Source organism: Centruroides sculpturatus, unplaced genomic scaffold (assembly GCF_000671375.1).
Source record: "Centruroides sculpturatus isolate CEXI.00-Female unplaced genomic scaffold, Cexi_2.0 scaffold450, whole genome shotgun sequence".
NCBI lineage: Eukaryota > Metazoa > Arthropoda > Arachnida > Scorpiones > Buthidae > Centruroides > Centruroides sculpturatus.
Window position 1 is genome coordinate 411,540 of NW_019384789.1, and position 26,867 is coordinate 438,406.

The 26,867-nt window shown below is 24.7% G+C and overlaps 1 protein-coding gene across 3 annotated transcripts in view; it reads left to right on the forward strand.

Annotated features, from left to right (window-relative positions):
• LOC111629296 (blood vessel epicardial substance-like) overlaps positions 1 to 26,867 on the forward strand; it is an 82,439-nt gene that overhangs the window by 11,200 nt on the left and 44,372 nt on the right. The window lies entirely within an intron of this gene.

Genomic DNA, 26,867 nt, shown 5'->3' on the forward strand with positions numbered 1-26,867 from the left:
TTATCCCTCAAATAGTAAAATTATATAAGGTGATATCTTACATACTTTTATATTCAATCAATTTTTAGAACTTTATAAAATTTTTTTAAACTGATAAGTTTATTGCCTATCAAAAATATTAGTTTTAAATTGCTTTGAACATTTGATACTTGCAGTAATTTAAATATTATTTATAGAAAAATTGTTTTTGCTATCCACACTTTTATAGCAAATTAATAATAGCATAGACATTTACAACATAATAATTTAATAAATAAAAAATTAAAATTAATTCTAAACATAATCTGTATAACATCGAATAACAGATATTCAAATAATATAACATAATTTATAATAATTTTTATATTAAATTAACTTTTAATGACTCAATTATGAATTTAAAATGATTAAAATTAACATATTTTAAGCTAAAAAAATTTCAGTAGTTAAGGTTTTAAATAATCTAAAACAAATATTTTGTATCTTTGCTTAAAGAATATTATTTTTAAAACCTAAGAAACTCATTTAATAATAATAACAATATCCTGTTTACTTTTAAAATGTTTAAAGATTTAAGTTAAAAATAATTTTAACTATAAATAAACTTTTGTACTAAATTTACAAAGTATTGGCATGAACAAAAACACTTAAAAATTGAATTTTGATGATTAAAAAATCAATAGAGCTGTCGAAAAGTTGAAGAATCGAAATTTCGGAAGGTTTATAAATTCTTATTTTATTTTGGAATGCTTTTTTTAAAATAATTTTAAAATAAAGTAATTTTACTTATCAAACAGTTTTGATTTCAAGTTGACAAAATATAAAATCAATAGAATCATTCTAGAACTTAATTTTGATAAAGAAAAATCAAAGCATTAAAAAAATTTAAATATAAATTCTACAAGTAAACTGCGATTTTAAATAAATTTTTTAAAAAGTTTTATAAACTTAAATCTGACAAACTTTACACATTATAATATTTTTCGAAATATATTTACTAAATCTGAACTTTTTATAGAAATCATTCATCAAATTTATTCTATTTTCTTTTTATATTTTCTTGGCGATGAATAATTCTTTTATAGGGAAAAAAAGGTACTGGAAACTCTTTTCTATGAGCTTAGAAGCGTTAAACTCGGGCATTGTTATCCCCATAGATAAAGTGGATTTTTTTTGTTATAAATCGATTATATTCCGGAAAATTCCGAGTGTCCACACCGGAAAACAATCTTATTACCTATTTTTTTTCTACCGTGTTGTAAGTCAATATCTCATCTACCATCGAAACTATACATGTTGCACTTTCATATTTTAATATGTAAATAAATTGGCGTAACTTTCTTACTTTTATTCTTATTCGTAACCAATACAATGTAGTTGAATGTAGAAAAATCTGCATACACGTTAAGGATATTCAACATAATTTTTGTCTCATACGCGAATAAATCGGATAAGACGAAAGTGGAATAAATGATTTGTTTATATTTTAGAATATTTGAATAGTTTTAAAGTAAATATCATAATAAGAATATAATTGCCGCTTTTAGGTGTTCGATTATCATTCATCATTCTTAACGCCTGTAATTATAAATGGAATATGATAATATCGCACTTATAAATTATTTAAATATATTTTCGATAATGAAAAAAAAATTATTTTATCATCAAGAAAATGTTATGATTTATTTCTATTTTTGATTAATTTAATAATTAAATACGAGAAAAATAATTTTAATGCATGTGGGAATAATCACGAATCGATGACGTTAAAAAATGCTATCAATGTTTAATTTTCGGATAAATTAAGAATTAAATTATTTTATTTTCAATAGCGATATTAATAAAAAAATAAAATAAATTATATATAATAAATAAGCTGTAGTTTATAATTAGAAAAATGCAAAATGTTCATTCGAGAGATCAATTTTCATTCTATCTATTGGCCTCCTCTGTATGTGAATGGGTTAAGTCGAATAGGGAAATATTCTTTTAGGTGCTTTTCCACATGGAAATATATTTTATAACTTTAAGGTTGAGGTATAGAATACCATAATTGTTATTTAATCGATGAAAAGCTCGATTTTTGGATACTTTCAGTAATATTGTGATAAACTCCATTTAGATTTTACGAAGATATTCTAGTCGAGGGATATCTTTATATATATATAACATTCCTTTTTTTAGTTACCGAGACATTTTAGGAGATGTAGAGGATTCTATTGATACGAGATGGAAAAGACAGTTTTGTTTCTGATGATACTTCAGTTTCTTCTGAATCATTGCTTTAGTCTTTTTTTAGATCATCATTTTATTTTTATAGAGATTTTTGCAATTTTTATAAAAAAGGAACTTTTTTTAATTTCTTTCATTTTGTTACCAACATTTTTTATCTCAGTATGTAATACCTAAATTTAAATTGCTCCCATATTAAGTGTTCTATAAATATTTATAATTCATAAACTGAAGAAATTTGTAAAATTAAACAAAAAGTAAATTGTTTTTATAAATAAGTTAACACCCCACAAAAATTCCCATCAAATTTATTTATTTCGTAACAATTTAAACCATAATAACATAAACATAAACATGATTTAACTCATAACTGACGTAAGCAAAAAAAAAAAAAACACTTTTATGTATGAATTTTTAAATAATTGAATCAAATTGATAAATTTAATCGTATTTAATAAATCTTCGATTTATTTTTGGAATATATTTATAACCTTTCATATTTGAAAATCAGATATTAGTTATATTTTCTGACCTTTAAGACGTACTCGAACTATTACCTTTCGACTGACCTCATTTTTAGAGAGGCTTACTAAAATGATTATTCTTATTCTTTATTCCTCAGCAGTCGATAACATATCAATGCATAAAGAATATACATATATATATAATAAATTCTAATTTTGTTTGTATAGTAATATTCATAATAAATTTTACGTGTTTTGTATGCATTACTTAGATTATAAAGAGTTGCATCATGCTGCAGAGATTTTTATTCATGTTTATTATATTCTGTAAGAGAGAGAGGAGGGGGAAAGCTTATTTATATAAATATTTGTTTCTATTCTATGTTTTATAACAATTCATGAAAGCCAAGAATAAACATGTCTTATTATTATAAATATTTATTTTTATATTAATTTTCTCTAGCATCAATCTTACTACCTTAATTAAGGCTTATATAATGTGTAATTTATAATTTTAATAAAGGGCAGGCAAATAGATTAAAACGAACTATTTCTTAAGAAATCTACATTTATTTTAATTTTTATATTAAAATATGTATTTAATATAAGATTTATACAATATTTAAATAGTATAAAACTTATATAACATTAAAGCGATGCCCATATTAATATCAATTCGTTTGTATGTTTGAGTGAATATATATAACTGAATAAAATATTATTTTAAACTAAAAATTAATAATTATAATTAAATTAATAGCAATAATTATTGAAAATAAACGTTTTATAAATTTGCTAAGATAAAATAATCTATTAAAACAGTAGCATAGATAAGAATTGGGTTAAATGTATTTGAACATGCTGATTAGTTTCTATTGAGGCAGTTATTTGAATCTACGTTAATTTTCTATGTCAACAGCGATTTCTACATAGTATACATGTAACAAAGCGAATGAAACAAAAGATTATTCACGTTTCTGGCTTCTCTGTAAATCAATAAGTGCGGGTCTATAATATATTCTAGTCTATGCGCCTAGACTTTAGTTTCGAGAATCGTCCTCTTTAATAATTATAAAATTCGAATTTAAACGATATAAAAATGTTTATTTTCAATTTTATCTAATTCGATCTTCATTTCTAGCAACTGGTTCTGGATTACTTTAAATATAGGGGAGACCGGGGCAAGATCGGCATGTTAAGCTTTACTTAAATTTTGTGTAATAAATACTGCTGTAAACTGAAAAAAAAAAGCTTTGCATATTGTCTATTAGAATGTTACCTTACTATAGAACTGGTTAAAATCAGTTTGGAAATAAAAATAATTAAAATAATTACAACTTTACAAGAAGAGAGAAATTGACGAAGTTGCCCCGGGTATAGGGGCAAGATCGGCAACTTCTCTCTTTTTGTAAAGTTGTAATTATTTTAATTATTTTTATTAAAGTTGCCCCTGGTATAGGGGCAACAGTAATGGGGCAAGATAGGCACGTATATAAAATTATGTTATTAACAATGTATAAGTTGGAATTCACTATTAAAACAAAGAAATACAAATCCAACACCCATTTAATATTATTACAACGAAATGCAAGTTCAAAGACATATATACATGAATAACAAATGCAAACATGTTTTCATTTATCATCTGTTTGATTTTTATCCTTTGCTTCTAATGTGGCTTTATGTTGCCGATCTTACCCCGCTAGTCATGATTTCGAAACATTAAGTACAACCCTGAGAACAGAATGCCAAGCCACGATCTGGCCACGTGAATAAGTTGAAGTTACATCCTTCTAACAGGAAAAGTAACTTTCGTTATCATGGAATTATAACAAAACCTGCCAATTCAATATAAATGGAAAAAAAATATTATATGGAATTGAACGAAAATGAAAATTTGCTTGATAATTCAACTACGCTTGTTGGAGAACAATAAAAACACTACACTCAACAAGCCACCAATAAAACTCAACTGCCTAACCTATAACCAAAGTCTCCTTTTAATTTGTTTTTAAAAAAAAAAGCGCTTGACAAACTTTCCCCGCATGCCGAAGTTGCCCCGGTCAACCCTATTTGAGTAACTTCATCTGAAACTTGATTAAATTTAAACAGTTTGTGATAATTATGTACAGGAGGAGTAATTTCTATTCAAGTTAGTAGAAGGCAACGATTCTCTTTATTCTGATTTGAATATTTAGTTAATCGTTGAAATTAATTATTCGAATTTTTTAAAAACATTTTATTTTTTATAATTATTTCTTAATAAAAAAAATAGGCCTATATATAAAAATTTTGATACAAAATATGTAATAAAATGTATAAATTTCTTTATTTATTTAGACCTATTGGCTATATCTACATAATATATAATTTGAAGCTTATTTTAATTAAGTTAAATATATTTTAAGAGCAATCTACAAGTTAAAAGTTTGTTATAATTTTAATATATATGAAAGCTGAGAGGTAGATAAAGTGAGAGTATTCGTAATGCTTTATAGTTTCTATATTAAATTAAAAAATAATATTCAGATATGTAAAATAATTGAAAAATATGTCATTTAATATAATTTTTATTGATAAATTGTGATATAATTGTTTAAAAAATTTACTAAGGAGATTAATTTAAATCTGTATAAAAGAAATTTTAAAAAATAATAATAATTAATTCATTTGAAAAAATTTAAATAAAATATTACTATATTTTTAAAGTCGGAAGGTAACATTTGCAGAGAGGAATACAATTAAAAAAACAAAATAGAGAAAAATATTTATCGCTATCATTTGCAAGTAATAAATATTTATATACCAAAATGTTTTAAAGATAAATCTTATTTTTTTTTATTAATTTTACCGGAAAGAAGAAAAAAACAAACAAATAATATAATGCATTTCGGAAAATAATTTGATTTAATCTAAGTTAACGTTTATTTTATTTATTTTATCTTTTGTGACTTATATATAAACAAATCTGCATATTTTCGAAACGCCTGACATTTAGATTCTAAAAAATTGGAAAGATACGACAAAAGAGACGTGAATATTCTTCTATTTTGAATGTAAAATATAAACATGTCGTATCTAAACTAGCATCGTCACTAGTTCATTCCTCCTTTCTACCTAAACGTCACACGTCTTTCTAACAGTGTTATAACTGCCATTCACCTTGATTCGAAAATAGTGTGTTTATTCAAAGTTCTAGCAATTCGTACAAAGAACGCCCACATCTTCCTGTCAAGCAAATCCTATGACATATTTGACTGTGGCATAATTTTTAAACAGTGCACAATGTCATCTACTGCTTTGAATAAAAGCCTACCCAGTTCGATTTTTGGACACAAAAATATCTAAATTTACATAGAAATATATTCTCTAACCTTTGAAAAAGTTTCATTGATCGTCCAGTCTTTTATAGAACTGAAACAAGTAACTCTGTGGTTGAGAAATTTTAGATAATTAGGTTTAATAAATACAATTTAATGTTTAGTCTAGAGAATTGTTCTCTTCAATCTGTATAATGCAATTTATCTCATACGTTCATATTACTTTTATTTTATTTCATAAATATTTTATATATAAACTTTCTCCTCAATGTTGAGTTTTATATTAAAAAATTACGTTATTTTAATAAGGTAAAGTGTATTTTTTTATTAAAGAAAAACATTTTCTTGTTTTTGAATAATAAGAAAGATTGGCTAAAATAATTTTAATAATATATTTCTAGAAAATAACTTGCTTAAAAATACGAACTTATTTATATTTAAATTTTTCTCGAGCATTTTATGTTCTATATGAATTTATTCTCAAATGAATTTCTGCTAAATTAATGATTATTCTCTTAAAATTTCAAAAAATTATTAACATCATTAATATCTTTTAGTTGTTTTTAATGAATTTTTGGGAACTGTTGTTTATTTTATTTTATTTTTTCTATAGTTACTCGCTCCATCAAAGATTCTCTTCCCATCATCAATCATGATTTGTTGGAATTTACTTGCTTTTTGCACTCCCTCTCAATAATTTCTAGAAGAAAAAAATTATATATATATATATATATAAGGTTTTACATTACCTTTTATCGAGTCAGTGATAGGAATGGCCATCAATTTTGGTCCAATCGTTAAGTAGAGAATAGGCACACACCATACTTTGTTAAAACTTTTATGATTGAATATAACGATTCTTTTCAAGTTTAGTTCTAATTACAAAACTGAAATTTCTAGATAAAACTTTTCTGTAATAATTTAGAGTTTTTAAATATTTTAATTATTTTTTTTCTTTTAATAATATATCAAGAACTAACAACCATCACAAGAAATGATTTTCCAGAAACCTTCCTGAATTTTGAGAAAAGTTTTTTTTTATTTAAGTTATTCGTGTTCAAGAGGTTTTTGTTGGTTTAAAGTGTGCCACGTCTCTTTTTTATGGTCACGTAGTTTATTTTTTGGCATATACTCTCTATGTTTTCTAAATCTTCTTCCGAGCAAAATTCTTTTCTTTTAAAGATTCTTTCTGACTGTGAATGATTGATGAATTTGATATGTAAGACAAAACAAATTTAAATGTACCCTTTCATACTTAACAAGTAAAAAGAAGTATATTTAAAGTGTTACATTTTTTAAAATTTGTATTCTTGAGTTATTTCCTTTTTTTAGGTCAATAGCGATTAAACCGATCCTTCAGATGATTAATTTAATTTAATTATTTCCATACTAAAGCGGTTTGACTTTAAGAATTTCTATTGAAATTCTTGAATTGTTAATGATAATCATTAAACATTAAATACAGTTTCTTCGTTTTAATTTAAGTAATCTCTGGGATGGATTTAATCAGAAATTGATAGCTGACAGAAATTAATTGTACTGTACATTTAGTTTCTAGATCTGGAGCATATATCTTAGATATAACGTTGAAAATAAATTATTTCTCTATCGCTAATAAGAATTATTTTATAAGTAATGAAAATTATCCAAGATGATTATTTTTCTTTATTTTAATTAAAAAATAATCTCTTTAATATATTTTAAACTAAAATTGATATTCGTATTAATAAAGAAGTTAAATATTTAATTTTTAAATGTGTAACTTTACTAATCATTATAAAAATTATTTTTGTGATATTTTAATTTTTTAAAACACAAGATACGTTATTGTTATTAATTTTAATCTACGTTTTGTATACAAAATTTTTTATAAAACATTTTCTTTGACTCAAAAACATTATTTTTTCAGTGTAAAATAGTAAAGAAAGTATGAATTAGACATTTAAATACAATTAATTTCTTAGCTATTTCTGAGAAATTATTTAAATTAAAATAAATATTAATTATTGTTTAAATCTATTCACACACACTTATATATATATATACAATATATATATATAATAGAATAATAGAATGGATGACTGATTGTCTGTTCGTCAGTCTGTTCTCTATACACTTCTAAACCCATTGGCAGATCTGCACCAAATTTATCATAGTTACTGTCTAGGACTCTGCGGAAAATATAGGCTACCATAAAACCTCGACACCCCATTCTTTCCCCTGATTTCATCCTCCTATTAACTCCTAACCCTTTGACCGATCTGCACCAAAGGGTTTAAGAGTTAATAGAAGGTAAATTTATTTAAATAATTATTAGTATTTAAATTAAAATGAATAATAATTATCGTTTAAATAAATTAACATCTTAAAATTATTAATAGCTGATAAAATTAATTATTTTTACGGTTTTACAATTGAAAAATAACAGAATTGAATACATTGAATATAAATACCACTGACATTGAATAGCTTAAATACCACTGAATACAATTATTTTGATTTTTTTTTCATAGCTATTATTTGCTATTTAAGTATAACCCATTGAAAATTTCCACTTCGCTAACTACAATCGCATAACAAATGCTTTTTAAGTAAAGACGAGTTGTATCCCGCAGTTTTATTGCTTCTTGGATTAAGAGCATCGTTCATTTCGTCGGGTTTATGTCAATAAAGTTTTCTCAGGCATATTCATCGCGTGTCTAAAAATTCCAAAAACTAAAAATACAACTTTTGCACCTCGTCATCATGCACTTCATTCATAATTTACATTTTTCTCAAATATTATAAATGTAGGTTAAAATATTATTTTTAAAATTTATTTATTTATTTATTTATTTATTTTCTCTTATCAATTGTGACTTAAAGATTATAAAGACGTGTAAAAATAGAAAAATCTAAGAGAAAATGAAATCTTATCAATTCTATTTGGTAATCTTGCAACGGTTTCAATATGGAGTGTCAGTTTTACTCAAGATAAAAATATTTTATTTTCCAAGAATATAAAATTTCCTTCCTGTTTGAGTAAAAACCTCTGAATGTAACAATAACAGTTGGAATAGTTTTTTCTCGCTTCAATATTTTTTTATTCGTTGGAGTATTTTTGTTGACAAAATAAAGTTGACGGTCATAGCCATTGACGTATTTATATACTTTAATATCTGATTTTTAAAACTAAACTTGGAGCTTTTTTCTTTTAATATTTCAGTTTAGTTAATTTCCATTAAATAAAAGTGAACTGAATTAAATTTGTTATATGTTTTTAAAAATACCATTAAAAATCAAAAGTATTGCAAAGAATATATATATATATATAAGATTATTTAAATTAATGAAGACATTTGAATAGACAATTAAATTTATTCTAATTGATTGAACAGAAAAATGAGTGTTTTTCGTCTAGTTGATGATGATTGGAGCATGGAAAAGAAAAGAAAGAATCTAATTTCTAGCGAATAATTTTTTTTTCGTTGTTTTTGAATGATTATTCTGATTTTTTAAAAATTTTGATATTTTTATAAATTTGTCTTCAAAAATGTAAATGTTTTGATTACAATAATTAAAGCAATTTGCATCACTCATGCTTCATTGATTGATTGAGGTAATTTTTACATTTTCTTTTTATCGGTGACATTTAATAAGGAGCCACAATAAAAATATTTTGAAGTACTTATTAACATTTTTTTTGTCTATTCGTAAAGTAATTATAAAAATAGACGATTGTCTTCATATTTTATGAGCTTATATACATACATATATATATTAAAAAATGTACAGGAAGATGCAATCAAATGTATCAAATATATGAATATCATATCTTAGTTTGTATATAATTCATTAAAAATACAGAATACATTTTTTTTTAATTTATTAAAATTAGCTTTTTGTTATTCTTGCTATATATATATATATATATATTGTTTTACTGTTCATACTGTTTTATTCTACTTTTAAGAGGAATAAAATTATAATTAATTAATTAATATCATATATTAATGCCCTACATAAGATTCATTTTGCATACTGTATAGTCAAACCTCTGAACAAAGGCCACTGATGGTAACAAAAAAATGGCCGTTATTCAGAGATAAGCGTAGTTTGGAGGTTATTTTGTATGCAAAAATAAACATTCCTGAAAAATAGCCGTCATTTAGGTGTCCGTTATTGGGAAGTTCGATTGTATTAAACAATGTTACATCAGATATAAAGTGTGTTAAACTTTATCATTTTTTTTAAATTATAAACGTTATATTTTAATTATTTCTTATTTAATTATTCAATACTTTTTATATTTTGAAGGTAATTTTATTAGAAATGATATATTTGAGCAATAATTTATTTCTAAAAATATAAAATTTTATTATCTTCATTTCGAAACGTCAAACACGGTTATCAAAAAAGAAACACTATTTTAAACTTTAATTTTTAACTTAAAAAAAAAAGTAATTTTCATAATGATTATTTATATATTAAGTGTCACATAACAAGTCATTAGAAGAGTAAAGTTCTAGAAGGCGTGCAGTGATAATAATAATAAAAAACTATATATATTCATTGTAGAATTGACAAATTGATGCTCTAGAAAACCATTCATCACTTAGCTAAGAGCCATTTCCCTCACTTTTCAGACCACAGCATTGACTTGGAGATGAACGAGTGTTTTTAAGCAAAAGACTTATCGCTTATCCAAATGCCGTGCGATATCCTGGACTCAGTGCTAGATGGTGATTAATTGCTTCGAATACTTGAGAACTTGACTGAATAAGAAAGTAAACAGAAGCACGGGCTTCCTGCGGAAAGACGGATGGATAAAAGTCAAGTGTTTGAAGTGACACTCATTGCAGCCCTTCCCCTTTTATTTCAGGATAAGTTTTTGCATGAAGGAAGTAAACTCTATTCGCGAAAAATGGATATATAAACAACGGTGCACGTTTACAGTATCACTGACTAATATAAACTCTCATCCCTGGTACACGTAAAGAGGAGTGTTAGTGCTCTCTTAAATAACGGAAATTAAAACAAATATTATCTAAATATTAACGGAAAAAATGTAATTTAAAATAAACTTTTTAATATTTTCATTAAGTTAAGATTTATTTTAATAAAACTGTGATATCGATTTTAATTTTTTTTATTTATGCTAACTCATTTGGTCATTTTGAACGACTTACTTTTGATATTAAAAATAGAAAATATGAGATATACTTTGTCAAAATAAGTATTTGCACTGCAAAATTAAAAATATTAAAGCTAACTCAATGGAATAAAATTTGTAAATTTTTTATAAACGAATCAATAAAAGGATTTCAACAGCGCTTTCTTAAATTTTTCGTAATTTAAAAAGTTCCTCTGAAGTGGAAATATTCGAACAAATAACATTCATTCGACATATAAGCCATCAAGTTTTTTTAACGTTGTAGTTGATCTATTGTTGGTGATGGCGGTAACATTTCTTGAGACATCTGTCCTTGGATTTTGACAGAATACAGGAAGTCACTACAGACTTTTGGTCTCCTCTTCCTAGAAAAGTTATCCTGTTGGTCTTCTAACTTGTTTTACTCAATTTAATCAATTTTCTTATAAAATTAATACTTGATCTTTCTTAATATATAACGAAAGTTTTGTGATAGAGCTTAAAAGATTCAGAATATTGTTAAGAAATTTTATAAACTTGACCGTTAAAAAAACTTTTAATGATTTTAGGATTTAAGTCTCTCTCACACATAGACATATCACATAAAACTTCCTGTTCATAGCTACTATACATCGCTTCAAGCTTGAATTGCTTACAGTAAATGAGATCGTTAAGGTGTAGTTGTAGTATACAGGAGTAATTAATGACAGGACATTTATATTATGATCTATGAAGCGGTCAAAGAACTGAGTGCAGCTGTTATTTCCCACCTGATATTAAGTACGCTCAACAAGATAACGCATCCGTTGAAACATGAGATTTTTGATAAAATCCAACAGAAACGAAACATTTCTAAGAAAAATTTTTAAAAATTTAAGCACCATGACAGATGACAAGTTACAAGAAAAAGTTTAAATTTTTGTAACAATAAATATTAATAATAATTTTTATTTTATTTTATTGAATCAGGCATGCGATAAATCCATTTAAAAATAATTACAGATATGACAAATGTCACTATTATTTTCAAAAGATTACAATATACTTTTTTTGTATTACTGTTACATGATTTAGTGTCTAGTTTTAATCATGACAATGAATCAAGTGTATAAGTTTCGTGAGAGTGAAGAATAATTTATGATATGTGATATTTATTTGATTAAATTAATCTATGTCGGTAATATTAGAAAGTTTCAAGTCATTGCTTTCTCAAACTTATCCACTTCTTCATAAATTATTTTCCATTAAATTAAAAATCATAATTAAAATATATTATACATTGATTAAATGTCATTTTGTTTTCTTTCTCTATGTGAATTNTTATTGAAAATAAACGTTTTATAAATTTGCTAAGATAAAATAATCTATTAAAACAGTAGCATAGATAAGAATTGGGTTAAATGTATTTGAACATGCTGATTAGTTTCTATTGAGGCAGTTATTTGAATCTACGTTAATTTTCTATGTCAACAGCGATTTCTACATAGTATACATGTAACAAAGCGAATGAAACAAAAGATTATTCACGTTTCTGGCTTCTCTGTAAATCAATAAGTGCGGGTCTATAATATATTCTAGTCTATGCGCCTAGACTTTAGTTTCGAGAATCGTCCTCTTTAATAATTATAAAATTCGAATTTAAACGATATAAAAATGTTTATTTTCAATTTTATCTAATTCGATCTTCATTTCTAGCAACTGGTTCTGGATTACTTTAAATATAGGGGAGACCGGGGCAAGATCGGCATGTTAAGCTTTACTTAAATTTTGTGTAATAAATACTGCTGTAAACTGAAAAAAAAAAGCTTTGCATATTGTCTATTAGAATGTTACCTTACTATAGAACTGGTTAAAATCAGTTTGGAAATAAAAATAATTAAAATAATTTATATTTTCTTGGCGATGAATAATTCTTTTATAGGGAAAAAAAGGTACTGGAAACTCTTTTCTATGAGCTTAGAAGCGTTAAACTCGGGCATTGTTATCCCCATAGATAAAGTGGATTTTTTTTGTTATAAATCGATTATATTCCGGAAAATTCCGAGTGTCCACACCGGAAAACAATCTTATTACCTATTTTTTTTCTACCGTGTTGTAAGTCAATATCTCATCTACCATCGAAACTATACATGTTGCACTTTCATATTTTAATATGTAAATAAATTGGCGTAACTTTCTTACTTTTATTCTTATTCGTAACCAATACAATGTAGTTGAATGTAGAAAAATCTGCATACACGTTAAGGATATTCAACATAATTTTTGTCTCATACGCGAATAAATCGGATAAGACGAAAGTGGAATAAATGATTTGTTTATATTTTAGAATATTTGAATAGTTTTAAAGTAAATATCATAATAAGAATATAATTGCCGCTTTTAGGTGTTCGATTATCATTCATCATTCTTAACGCCTGTAATTATAAATGGAATATGATAATATCGCACTTATAAATTATTTAAATATATTTTCGATAATGAAAAAAAAATTATTTTATCATCAAGAAAATGTTATGATTTATTTCTATTTTTGATTAATTTAATAATTAAATACGAGAAAAATAATTTTAATGCATGTGGGAATAATCACGAATCGATGACGTTAAAAAATGCTATCAATGTTTAATTTTCGGATAAATTAAGAATTAAATTATTTTATTTTCAATAGCGATATTAATAAAAAAATAAAATAAATTATATATAATAAATAAGCTGTAGTTTATAATTAGAAAAATGCAAAATGTTCATTCGAGAGATCAATTTTCATTCTATCTATTGGCCTCCTCTGTATGTGAATGGGTTAAGTCGAATAGGGAAATATTCTTTTAGGTGCTTTTCCACATGGAAATATATTTTATAACTTTAAGGTTGAGGTATAGAATACCATAATTGTTATTTAATCGATGAAAAGCTCGATTTTTGGATACTTTCAGTAATATTGTGATAAACTCCATTTAGATTTTACGAAGATATTCTAGTCGAGGGATATCTTTATATATATATAACATTCCTTTTTTTAGTTACCGAGACATTTTAGGAGATGTAGAGGATTCTATTGATACGAGATGGAAAAGACAGTTTTGTTTCTGATGATACTTCAGTTTCTTCTGAATCATTGCTTTAGTCTTTTTTTAGATCATCATTTTATTTTTATAGAGATTTTTGCAATTTTTATAAAAAAGGAACTTTTTTTAATTTCTTTCATTTTGTTACCAACATTTTTTATCTCAGTATGTAATACCTAAATTTAAATTGCTCCCATATTAAGTGTTCTATAAATATTTATAATTCATAAACTGAAGAAATTTGTAAAATTAAACAAAAAGTAAATTGTTTTTATAAATAAGTTAACACCCCACAAAAATTCCCATCAAATTTATTTATTTCGTAACAATTTAAACCATAATAACATAAACATAAACATGATTTAACTCATAACTGACGTAAGCAAAAAAAAAAAACACTTTTATGTATGAATTTTTAAATAATTGAATCAAATTGATAAATTTAATCGTATTTAATAAATCTTCGATTTATTTTTGGAATATATTTATAACCTTTCATATTTGAAAATCAGATATTAGTTATATTTTCTGACCTTTAAGACGTACTCGAACTATTACCTTTCGACTGACCTCATTTTTAGAGAGGCTTACTAAAATGATTATTCTTATTCTTTATTCCTCAGCAGTCGATAACATATCAATGCATAAAGAATATACATATATATATAATAAATTCTAATTTTGTTTGTATAGTAATATTCATAATAAATTTTACGTGTTTTGTATGCATTACTTAGATTATAAAGAGTTGCATCATGCTGCAGAGATTTTTATTCATGTTTATTATATTCTGTAAGAGAGAGAGGAGGGGGAAAGCTTATTTATATAAATATTTGTTTCTATTCTATGTTTTATAACAATTCATGAAAGCCAAGAATAAACATGTCTTATTATTATAAATATTTATTTTTATATTAATTTTCTCTAGCATCAATCTTACTACCTTAATTAAGGCTTATATAATGTGTAATTTATAATTTTAATAAAGGGCAGGCAAATAGATTAAAACGAACTATTTCTTAAGAAATCTACATTTATTTTAATTTTTATATTAAAATATGTATTTAATATAAGATTTATACAATATTTAAATAGTATAAAACTTATATAACATTAAAGCGATGCCCATATTAATATCAATTCGTTTGTATGTTTGAGTGAATATATATAACTGAATAAAATATTATTTTAAACTAAAAATTAATAATTATAATTAAATTAATAGCAATAATTATTGAAAATAAACGTTTTATAAATTTGCTAAGATAAAATAATCTATTAAAACAGTAGCATAGATAAGAATTGGGTTAAATGTATTTGAACATGCTGATTAGTTTCTATTGAGGCAGTTATTTGAATCTACGTTAATTTTCTATGTCAACAGCGATTTCTACATAGTATACATGTAACAAAGCGAATGAAACAAAAGATTATTCACGTTTCTGGCTTCTCTGTAAATCAATAAGTGCGGGTCTATAATATATTCTAGTCTATGCGCCTAGACTTTAGTTTCGAGAATCGTCCTCTTTAATAATTATAAAATTCGAATTTAAACGATATAAAAATGTTTATTTTCAATTTTATCTAATTCGATCTTCATTTCTAGCAACTGGTTCTGGATTACTTTAAATATAGGGGAGACCGGGGCAAGATCGGCATGTTAAGCTTTACTTAAATTTTGTGTAATAAATACTGCTGTAAACTGAAAAAAAAAAGCTTTGCATATTGTCTATTAGAATGTTACCTTACTATAGAACTGGTTAAAATCAGTTTGGAAATAAAAATAATTAAAATAATTACAACTTTACAAGAAGAGAGAAATTGACGAAGTTGCCCCGGGTATAGGGGCAAGATCGGCAACTTCTCTCTTTTTGTAAAGTTGTAATTATTTTAATTATTTTTATTAAAGTTGCCCCTGGTATAGNTTTAGAAAAAGTTTGAGGAATTAAATATATTTCTGTAAGCCCACTTTTAGAATTTAAAAATAAAAATTTTCTAGTGAAAAACTTAGTTTTTCAAGTTTGGGAATAAAAAGTTGTTTTGGTACTGAAAAATACATTTAAAAAATCTCTATATTCATAAATGATGGGATTTTTTAATCTAAAATCCGTAAACACGAATGTTTATATTTTGTTACGTCAATTTTAACATTGAAAGCGTGTCAGTTCCAATTCTTTTTTTCCTGAAAGAAAGCAAAGTCAGCGATTTTTTAAAGTTTATTCAGGAGAAGAAAAAACTTTTTCCATTTTACATAAAACTTTTTATATTTTGCATATTAGCAGATATATAACCCTAAAAGATTTGTATTATTTTAACTAAGATATAAATCGATATATTATTATTCTCAATCCTAATTTTGTTTATAAATATTGTAGAAAGCATTACTGCATTGCAATATTTATATTGAATATATATATGATATAGAACATATCTTCTAACATTTATATCAACCTTGTAATCTACAAGAAGGTCAAAATCTTTTGAGATTCTTTCCATAACATCCATCAAGTGAGAAGTTCGATCAATGATTCTCTATCATACATGTCGATGGAGAAGTATTCTGAAAGCACTTCTGCCTTCTCTTATTGACATATTTTTCTAGTCACTATTACACTTTTAATCTAATTAAATGTAGTATTTTTAACATTAAATTTAAATTCGTTTAGTAAATAAAGCCTTTACATTACCTTATTTTAAATGTTGTAAAAATTTAATATATTTTTTTAAATTAAATAAGTAACTTAAGATGCATTTTATTCATCTTGTAATACTAGGATTTTGCTGAAAAAACTTTAAAAATTTTTACATATTTTTAAAACAAATCTCAATATCTTTCAATGCCATAAATAACTTTATTCGATACTTAACCTTGAATCGTTTAGTGGTTTATTTCAAAAGTTAGCTCTGTGGATATAAAATAAATCATTTTGAAAAGTATAATTTAATGGGCATTCAGTTTAAAACGATCATGTTATTGTACAGTACTATTGTCATTAATAGTCATTTTGAAAATACAAATTCCTTCACATTGCTGAAGTAACCAAGTTTCTATATTTAACTCCCCCCAAAAAAGTATTTTATGGGCCTGTTTACGATTCAGAATTTACATCCGCTCCACTAAATCAAGTTATTCAATACGAATGACTAAATTTCAAGATAGTAAATAAAAATTATTACAGATTAGCTTAGAAATTAAATTTATCTGATTTGAAAATTCATAATATGAAAAATTTAGAAAATAGATACATTAATTAGTTATATAATGTTTATTAAGCGGTATAAGATAAAGGTAAGTTATGAAATCATATGCATTTTTGGTCTCTGGATTTATCTATCGGAATTAACTTAATTCTTTATAAATCTTTTAAGAAATAGGCTCTCATTCATGTGTAAAAACAATCGTCTAGCTTATACAGCTCGTAGTTAGTAAACCAAGATTTCTAAAACAAATTATAATTTTTCTGGTATCTTAATTCAAATTAAATTTTGCATTCAGGTTTATAATTAATATGAAATATTAAATAAAAAATTTCGATTAGAGATAAAGATAACGAAAATTCTCTAAGCTACAAGGAGAGGGAAAGAGAGAAATTATCGCGTCAAAAGGATTTACGGACAATTGTCGAAAACATTAAACTTTTCCATCACCATGTGTAAAAAAGAATCTGTCTTGAAATCCGATCATACAGCATTAAAGTTGTTTTTCGTCTTCATAGAGCGTGACGAAAACTTTTGATGGGTCCATAGACTTCAAGAAAGTCTGTGGTTTCTCAATCACATATCAAAAGGAAGCCTTTGATAAAATAAAAATGCCTGAGCCACTTTAATGAAAATCAAAATTGACTGGCTATTATCATTTAGCTTTAATTCAGACGACGTAAAGAAATTAAAGATGAAACTTAAAAGATATATATATTTATAAAGAAATAAATAGAACATAAATTAATTTTTTTTAAATCAAAACTTTTACATTTTAATCATTTCTAGAAAGGGTTAACTCAGCAATGAAATTTCAATCGAATTTGGTTTTATCATTCATTGACATTTTTTCTGGCGAGAAATCGCTAAAGAGAATATCAGAGAATGGAAAGTATTGTGCGATCCTATTGAGAATTAAAGCTGAATTTTCTAAGTTAGAGTTGAAGAATCAATGCCGTTCAATTATTTGGCCTGGAAACATTTTCAATTTTTTCGAATTGCATTCTTCCTTTAAGCGGCTGAAATGTCTTTGTTTCTAAACTATAGAGGAATTTCAATAAAATATTAATTGTGTAGACTATGAAAATTATATTCACTCTACAATTTAATTATTATAAATGACTAAGTTTAATATGAAAGGTATCTTGAACATATTCTCGAAACAATAAAACTAAAATCATACCTATTTAAAATGATAGAAAAATTTCAGTAGTATAAAAGGGTTGCTAAACATGTTTCGCATTTCTCGCTCCAGGAGTTAAAAGTTAATCAAAAAGAATTTTACTGAATAGGCTACTTTTGTTTCTTATATCGGTCTTCCTATATGAAACAACTGGAAAGCCTATTGGCAAAGTGGTTCTTCTACTCCTGCAATTTTATGCTCTTCGAATGGATTGAAGATATTTCAATATCACCGGAAGTGTATGAGAAGTAAAGAACAGTTGCAAACTATCCATCAATTTTCCAAGAACCAAATTCGGTAGTGAGTGATCCAATGAAGATCCACTACGAATTGGGATTGACATCTCTAGAGAATTCTACGTTTAGCTATAACTTTATACAAGTGGATTTTCCCTAAAGTACAACGACAGACTTCATCACTCGAAGGTATTTTTGAAGTAACTCAGATGGTATAGCATTATCTTGAGTAACGTCAGTATATATTACGTAGCATCACTTATATTTAACAATTTTTTAGTCTATTAATCATATTTTTACTTTTACTTAAAGGATTGCTTTAGAAACCTGAATATCCTAGTATATTTTAAAATATATTACCGTTCTGTGTTCTGTTACTTGTCTACACTAATAAATTTATTTTAAATTAATCGCCTCGATGAAAACAAGAGGGAATAGTTGGCTAAATGTTTACTATATATAACTCTCAAATTGATTAATTTTGTTTTCTCTTTTTCTTCTTAAAATATTAAACAAAACATTCAAAAAGTATTAATTTTACTAACTTCAAACATATATTACAGAAAATTAATTATAGAATTTTCTTGAAAAGTTTTAGAATTTTAGAGAAATTTATTTGGTAATAGAATTTTTTTCTCTTATTGATTGAGTGCTTAATGAATTTTTGGGAATTTTTTTAAAGTAATACTAAAAGTACCTAAACCTACAGTTCTAATGGTGTTTTGAGTTCAACAAGCTATAAGAGAAGACGAATGATCAGTTCAAATAGATATCACACCAGATTAACTTGGAGTCAAAGATAAATGTTGAGGTAAAGAAATTTGAAGTTAAGCGCAAAATTATTCAGACCATTCAATTAAAAAGCTTACATCTAATTTTGAATATTATATTTAAATGTTGTAAAAATTTAATATATTTTTTTAAATTAAATAAGTAACTTAAGATGCATTTTATTCATCTTGTAATACTAGGATTTTGCTGAAAAAACTTTAAAAATTTTTACATATTTTTAAAACAAATCTCAATATCTTTCAATGCCATAAATAACTTTATTCGATACTTAACCTTGAATCGTTTAGTGGTTTATTTCAAAAGTTAGCTCTGTGGATACAAAATAAATCATTTTGAAAAGTATAATTTAATGGGCATTCAGTTTAAAACGATCATGTTATTGTACAGTACTATTGTCATTAATAGTCATTTTGAAAATACAAATTCCTTCACATTGCTGAAGTAACCAAGTTTCTATATTTAACTCCCCCCAAAAAAGTATTTTATGGGCCTGTTTACGATTCAGAATTTACATCCGCTCCACTAAATCAAGTTATTCAATACGAATGACTAAATTTCAAGATAGTAAATAAAAATTATTACAGATTAGCTTAGAAATTAAATTTATCTGATTTGAAAATTCATAATATGAAAAATTTAGAAAATAGATACATTAATTAGTTATATAATGTTTATTAAGCGGTATAAGATAAAGGTAAGTTATGAAATCATATGCATTTTTGGTCTCTGGATTTATCTATCGGAATTAACTTAATTCTTTATAAATCTTTTAAGAAATAGGCTCTCATTCATGTGTAAAAACAATCGTCTAGCTTATACAGCTCGTAGTTAGTAAACCAAGATTTCTAAAACAAATTATAATTTTTCTGGTATCTTAATTCAAATTAAATTTTGCATTCAGGTTTATAATTAATATGAAATATTAAATAAAAAATTTCGATTAGAGATAAAGATAACGAAAATTCTCTAAGCTACAAGGAGAGGGAAAGAGAGAAATTATCGCGTCAAAAGGATTTACGGACAATTGTCGAAAACATTAAACTTTTCCATCACCATGTGTAAAAAAGAATCTGTCTTGAAATCCGATCATACAGCATTAAAGTTGTTTTTCGTCTTCATAGAGCGTGACGAAAACTTTTGATGGGTCCATAGACTTCAAGAAAGTCTGTGGTTTCTCAATCACATATCAAAAGGAAGCCTTTGATAAAATAAAAATGCCTGAGCCACTTTAATGAAAATCAAAATTGACTGGCTATTATCATTTAGCTTTAATTCAGACGACGTAAAGAAATTAAAGATGAAACTTAAAAGATATATATATTTATAAAGAAATAAATAGAACATAAATTAATTTTTTTTAAATCAAAACTTTTACATTTTAATCATTTCTAGAAAGGGTTAACTCAGCAATGAAATTTCAATCGAATTTGGTTTTATCATTCATTGACATTTTTTCTGGCGAGAAATCGCTAAAGAGAATATCAGAGAATGGAAAGTATTGTGCGATCCTATTGAGAATTAAAGCTGAATTTTCTAAGTTAGAGTTGAAGAATCAATGCCGTTCAATTATTTGGCCTGGAAACATTTTCAATTTTTTCGAATTGCATTCTTCCTTTAAGCGGCTGAAATGTCTTTGTTTCTAAACTATAGAGGAATTTCAATAAAATATTAATTGTGTAGACTATGAAAATTATATTCACTCTACAATTTAATTATTATAAATGACTAAGTTTAATATGAAAGGTATCTTGAACATATTCTCGAAACAATAAAACTAAAATCATACCTATTTAAAATGATAGAAAAATTTCAGTAGTATAAAAGGGTTGCTAAACATGTTTCGCATTTCTCGCTCCAGGAGTTAAAAGTTAATCAAAAAGAATTTTACTGAATAGGCTACTTTTGTTTCTTATATCGGTCTTCCTATATGAAACAACTGGAAAGCCTATTGGCAAAGTGGTTCTTCTACTCCTGCAATTTTATGCTCTTCGAATGGATTGAAGATATTTCAATATCACCGGAAGTGTATGAGAAGTAAAGAACAGTTGCAAACTATCCATCAATTTTCCAAGAACCAAATTCGGTAGTGAGTGATCCAATGAAGATCCACTACGAATTGGGATTGACATCTCTAGAGAATTCTACGTTTAGCTATAACTTTATACAAGTGGATTTTCCCTAAAGTACAACGACAGACTTCATCACTCGAAGGTATTTTTGAAGTAACTCAGATGGTATAGCATTATCTTGAGTAACGTCAGTATATATTACGTAGCATCACTTATATTTAACAATTTTTTAGTCTATTAATCATATTTTTACTTTTACTTAAAGGATTGCTTTAGAAACCTGAATATCCTAGTATATTTTAAAATATATTACCGTTCTGTGTTCTGTTACTTGTCTACACTAATAAATTTATTTTTAAATTAATCGCCTCGATGAAAACAAGAGGGAATAGTTGGCTAAATGTTTACTATATATAACTCTCAAATTGATTAATTTTGTTTTCTCTTTTTCTTCTTAAAATATTAAACAAGTCATAAGTATTTTTTATAAATGTTTATTTAAAAAGCTAAATATATTATAATAATATAATTGTATATTGAATGAAAACTTTTAAACGTTTTACGAAATATTTAGACCAAAAAAAATTTTAATTTAATTAAGATTTTTTACCAATTTTTTAACTTTGTAGAGATGATATAATACTGAATTAATTAATGCCAATTATAATATTTAAACAATCAAGAATATGATTAATTGTTATTTAATGAATACGTGCTTTGTTTTTTTATAATATGTAACATTAAATTTTCATATAAAAAAAAGATTCTTCGGATGTTTCGTGTTTCTTTACTAAATTTTTTAAGACAAAAACAAAAATAAAAAAATTGGGGAAAGTTGAGCAAGTTTACGAGTTGAAAGAAGTCATGCTGAAGATGAAAGCGTTGGCATGATTTTCTAGAAGAAACTAATTTTTTTTTAAATATTACTTTTATAAAATATTATATTTAGGACATTTTCAAATTATTAATTTCTATGCATAATTAAATATATAATATAAAATGCATATACTAAAATATTTAGCAAATATTCATTTATTTTAATAAATAAATAGAATCGATACATAAAGCGTAAAAGAGGAAAATATTTCATAAGTATATTGCCTTATATATTAAATACGAAAAAAATATATACGAAAACAATAATAAAAACGCCTATCCGCTACGTGATTGAACATAAACATCAAAATTTATGGAATGCGCTCTTCAGCGAAAATGTATGGCTCTATCATGATAGGAAAAATATTAGAAATTTATTTTCTGATAAATAAAATTCTGATGTCTATCACTAAAATAAAATTTTACAATAAATTTTCACTGAAATATGTAAATATGAACAACATTATAGATTAAACAAACAAATCATTAAAGTTCCACAACTTTTCCTTAAAATTTTATTATTTTTTTAATAAATAAAGTACGGGTTTATTACTATAAATAATTTCCTTATTTATTAATAAAGTTAATTATTATAAACTTTTTAAATATATTATTTGAACTATGTTATGAATTTCGTATAGAAAATATGGATTATATACCTAGTTAAGTTGTTTATTACCTTTCCTTTTTATTCATTTGGTGATAATATGACATAACACCTGCAGTTTTGAGTTATTAATCTGGTTTAATACGATAAATTGTATTTGTAGCATATGAATCATTTGAATCTGGCACGCATTTTCCATTTTACTGTTTAACTTTATATAACTGTAGTTTAGTAGATAGGAAAACCAAAATAAACCTTGTCATGAATAAACCATGATTGCGTGATTCCAACATAAATTGAGCGCTTTAAACTAAACTTTTCTCAAGTCTTGAAATCTTAATAAGCAAGATTTATTTACTTTAAAACATCTTAATGTTAATATGATATGAATAAACTCTAATCAATAATGTTAATTTTCATTCAATTATTTCAAGTTATAAATACATTAAAGATTTTTGAATCCTTGCTTTATAACAAGTTTATAGAATTATGGGAAGATGAAATTTCTTTATTTTAAATAAATAATTAAGAGTAATTTTATTTGTTTTTCATTTGTAATACTAGCAAAATTCAATTAATTATTTTGTTTTCTTACGTTTTGTATTTTTTACTTTAATTTTACAACATTTGTAATTAATTTTTATTCAGTAAAGTTTTTAGAATAAAAATAATTATTGTATCTACTGTTAAAAATTTACTAGATAATTTTTTTTAATATTTTAAAAAGAATTTTAATAATAAATAATTATTAAAAAATGATAAATCTCTAGTAAAATTCTGTAATTATAACTGCAGTATAATTACAGAATAATTATATCAAATACAATGGTAATTATATTTGATATAATGACAATTAGTGGTACTATAATTAATCTCAAGAGTTTTATTTATAATCTAAACAACATAATCTTGTATATAAATTTAAAATAAATCTACACATTAAAGATATTTTAAAATAATTCCTATTGAATTACGCTGTTATACTGTTTTATAAGGATAATTTATCGTTATAATATTTCAATAGTTTGATAATCAAAGATTCTAAATTGCCTGTAAACAAGATTATGAAGATAATGAAATGTTTCAAGACGGATTAAGTATTATATAATTAGTGAATGGCTAATTTCCATTTAAATTCAGCAAGGTTTTAATTATCTTTAATATAAATTATCTAAAATATTAATCGATATCATTCGCAAAATTTCTTCAATAATTTTTATTTTTATAGATTTATTTCAACTTTATGCATTAAATTTAATTTTAAATACTAATTTTAATATTTATTTTATGCAAAATTTTGTAAATAAAGAAAGAAAATTAGCTGTTATTTCTATTTTTATTAAGGAAATTCTTTTTTTTTAATTTTCTGATATTTTTTTTAGAATTTAAAAGAAGTTTTGTATATAATTTATTAATATGTAAATATATTTAAGTCCTTTTTTTACTGTTTTTAACCTCTTGGCGCTTAGAGAGCCTTTCTTCCATACTCCTCATCGTATGTTTGGCCAGGCCCACAATGATATTTAGGACCCCATACTTCAGCCGCATGGTGAAGTATGTAGCCCTAAATATTTCGGACATACCATCCACGAAAATCTGATAATTTTCGACCCTGAGCGATAAGTCGACCTCTTAACTGCCTCGACCATCCGGCTAACAAATATAGATTTAATAAGTTTAAAATAAATAATAATAATTATTATAGTAACAATGTTCATTTTGTAACTTCTGTTTATTCTCTTTACTTATAATTACATCTTTTACTCTAGTAAAATAACAATTAAATATGCTAAGAGGGAGCCATGTTCAAATTCATTTCTGCTAATAGACAATTGTAGAGACTAATTTGCAAACTGCTCTTGTATAGAAAATTTTTCAAACTTAGTTATCTTTTGTTAAACTGTTAGCGAGAAATGAGATATAATTTATTACTTTAGTTTATTTATATAAAACAGGAAGTTCTTAATTAAAATTTATAAATGAATGTAGTATTGCGTATGTAAATTAACAGTCAAAATTATGAAAAAAATTTNATTAATCTCAAGAGTTTTATTTATAATCTAAACAACATAATCTTGTATATAAATTTAAAATAAATCTACACATTAAAGATATTTTAAAATAATTCCTATTGAATTACGCTGTTATACTGTTTTATAAGGATAATTTATCGTTATAATATTTCAATAGTTTGATAATCAAAGATTCTAAATTGCCTGTAAACAAGATTATGAAGATAATGAAATGTTTCAAGACGGATTAAGTATTATATAATTAGTGAATGGCTAATTTCCATTTAAATTCAGCAAGGTTTTAATTATCTTTAATATAAATTATCTAAAATATTAATCGATATCATTCGCAAAATCTCTTCAATAATTTTTATTTTTATAGATTTATTTCAACTTTATGCATTAAATTTAATTTTAAATACTAATTTTAATATTTATTTTATGCAAAATTTTGTAAATAAAGAAAGAAAATTAGCTGTTATTTCTATTTTTATTAAGGAAATTCTTTTTTTTTAATTTTCTGATATTTTTTTTAGAATTTAAAAGAAGTTTTGTATATAATTTATTAATATGTAAATATATTTAAGTCCTTTTTTTACTGTTTTTAACCTCTTGGCGCTTAGAGAGCCTTTCTTCCATACTCCTCATCGTATGTTTGGCCAGGCCCACAATGATATTTAGGACCCCATACTTCAGCCGCATGGTGAAGTATGTAGCCCTAAATATTTCGGACAGACCATCCACGAAAATCTGATAATTTTCGACCCTGAGCGATAAGTCGACCTCTTAACTGCCTCGACCATCCGGCTAACAAATATAGATTTAATAAGTTTAAAATAAATAATAATAATTATTATAGTAACAATGTTCATTTTGTAACTTCTGTTTATTCTCTTTACTTATAATTACATCTTTTACTCTAGTAAAATAACAATTAAATATGCTAAGAGGGAGCCATGTTCAAATTCATTTCTGCTAATAGACAATTGTAGAGACTAATTTGCAAACTGCTCTTGTATAGAAAATTTTTCAAACTTAGTTATCTTTTGTTAAACTGTTAGCGAGAAATGAGATATAATTTATTACTTTAGTTTATTTATATAAAACAGGAAGTTCTTAATTAAAATTTATAAATGAATGTAGTATTGCGTATGTAAATTAACAGTCAAAATTATGAAAAAAATTTAAAAGAAACAGGAGGAGAATAAAACATTTAACAATAGGAGAAAAAAAAAATTTAAATTTTGGAGTGTTTCCTATTCGTATTGTTTTACTTTTTAAATTTTCTTAAAGTTAATGGATATTAACGTAAAATATAGTTAAATACTGTATATAAAAAATGAAATATTTTATAAAATTCGACATTAAAAAAAAATTTAATTATTTTTATTAGATTTTTTACTTCAATTTTAATGATAGATTTATACAAATTTTACTATATATTAATTTTTATCTTAAGTGATTTTCAATGATTTTAATTATAGCTTTTAGATTTGTCTGATGAAGACAATATTATCTTCATGGTTTGATAAATGGTAATGATGACATCACATTTTGATAGAAGGGATAAGAATTTAATGAGTGTAAGCTGTTTAATGGAAAAATTATTATACCTTAATTGATTAATTATGCTTTAATATAAATGTAATGAATCTTGAAAATGTAACAATTCCCTTCTTAAGATTCTTTCTGGTTATCTTGCT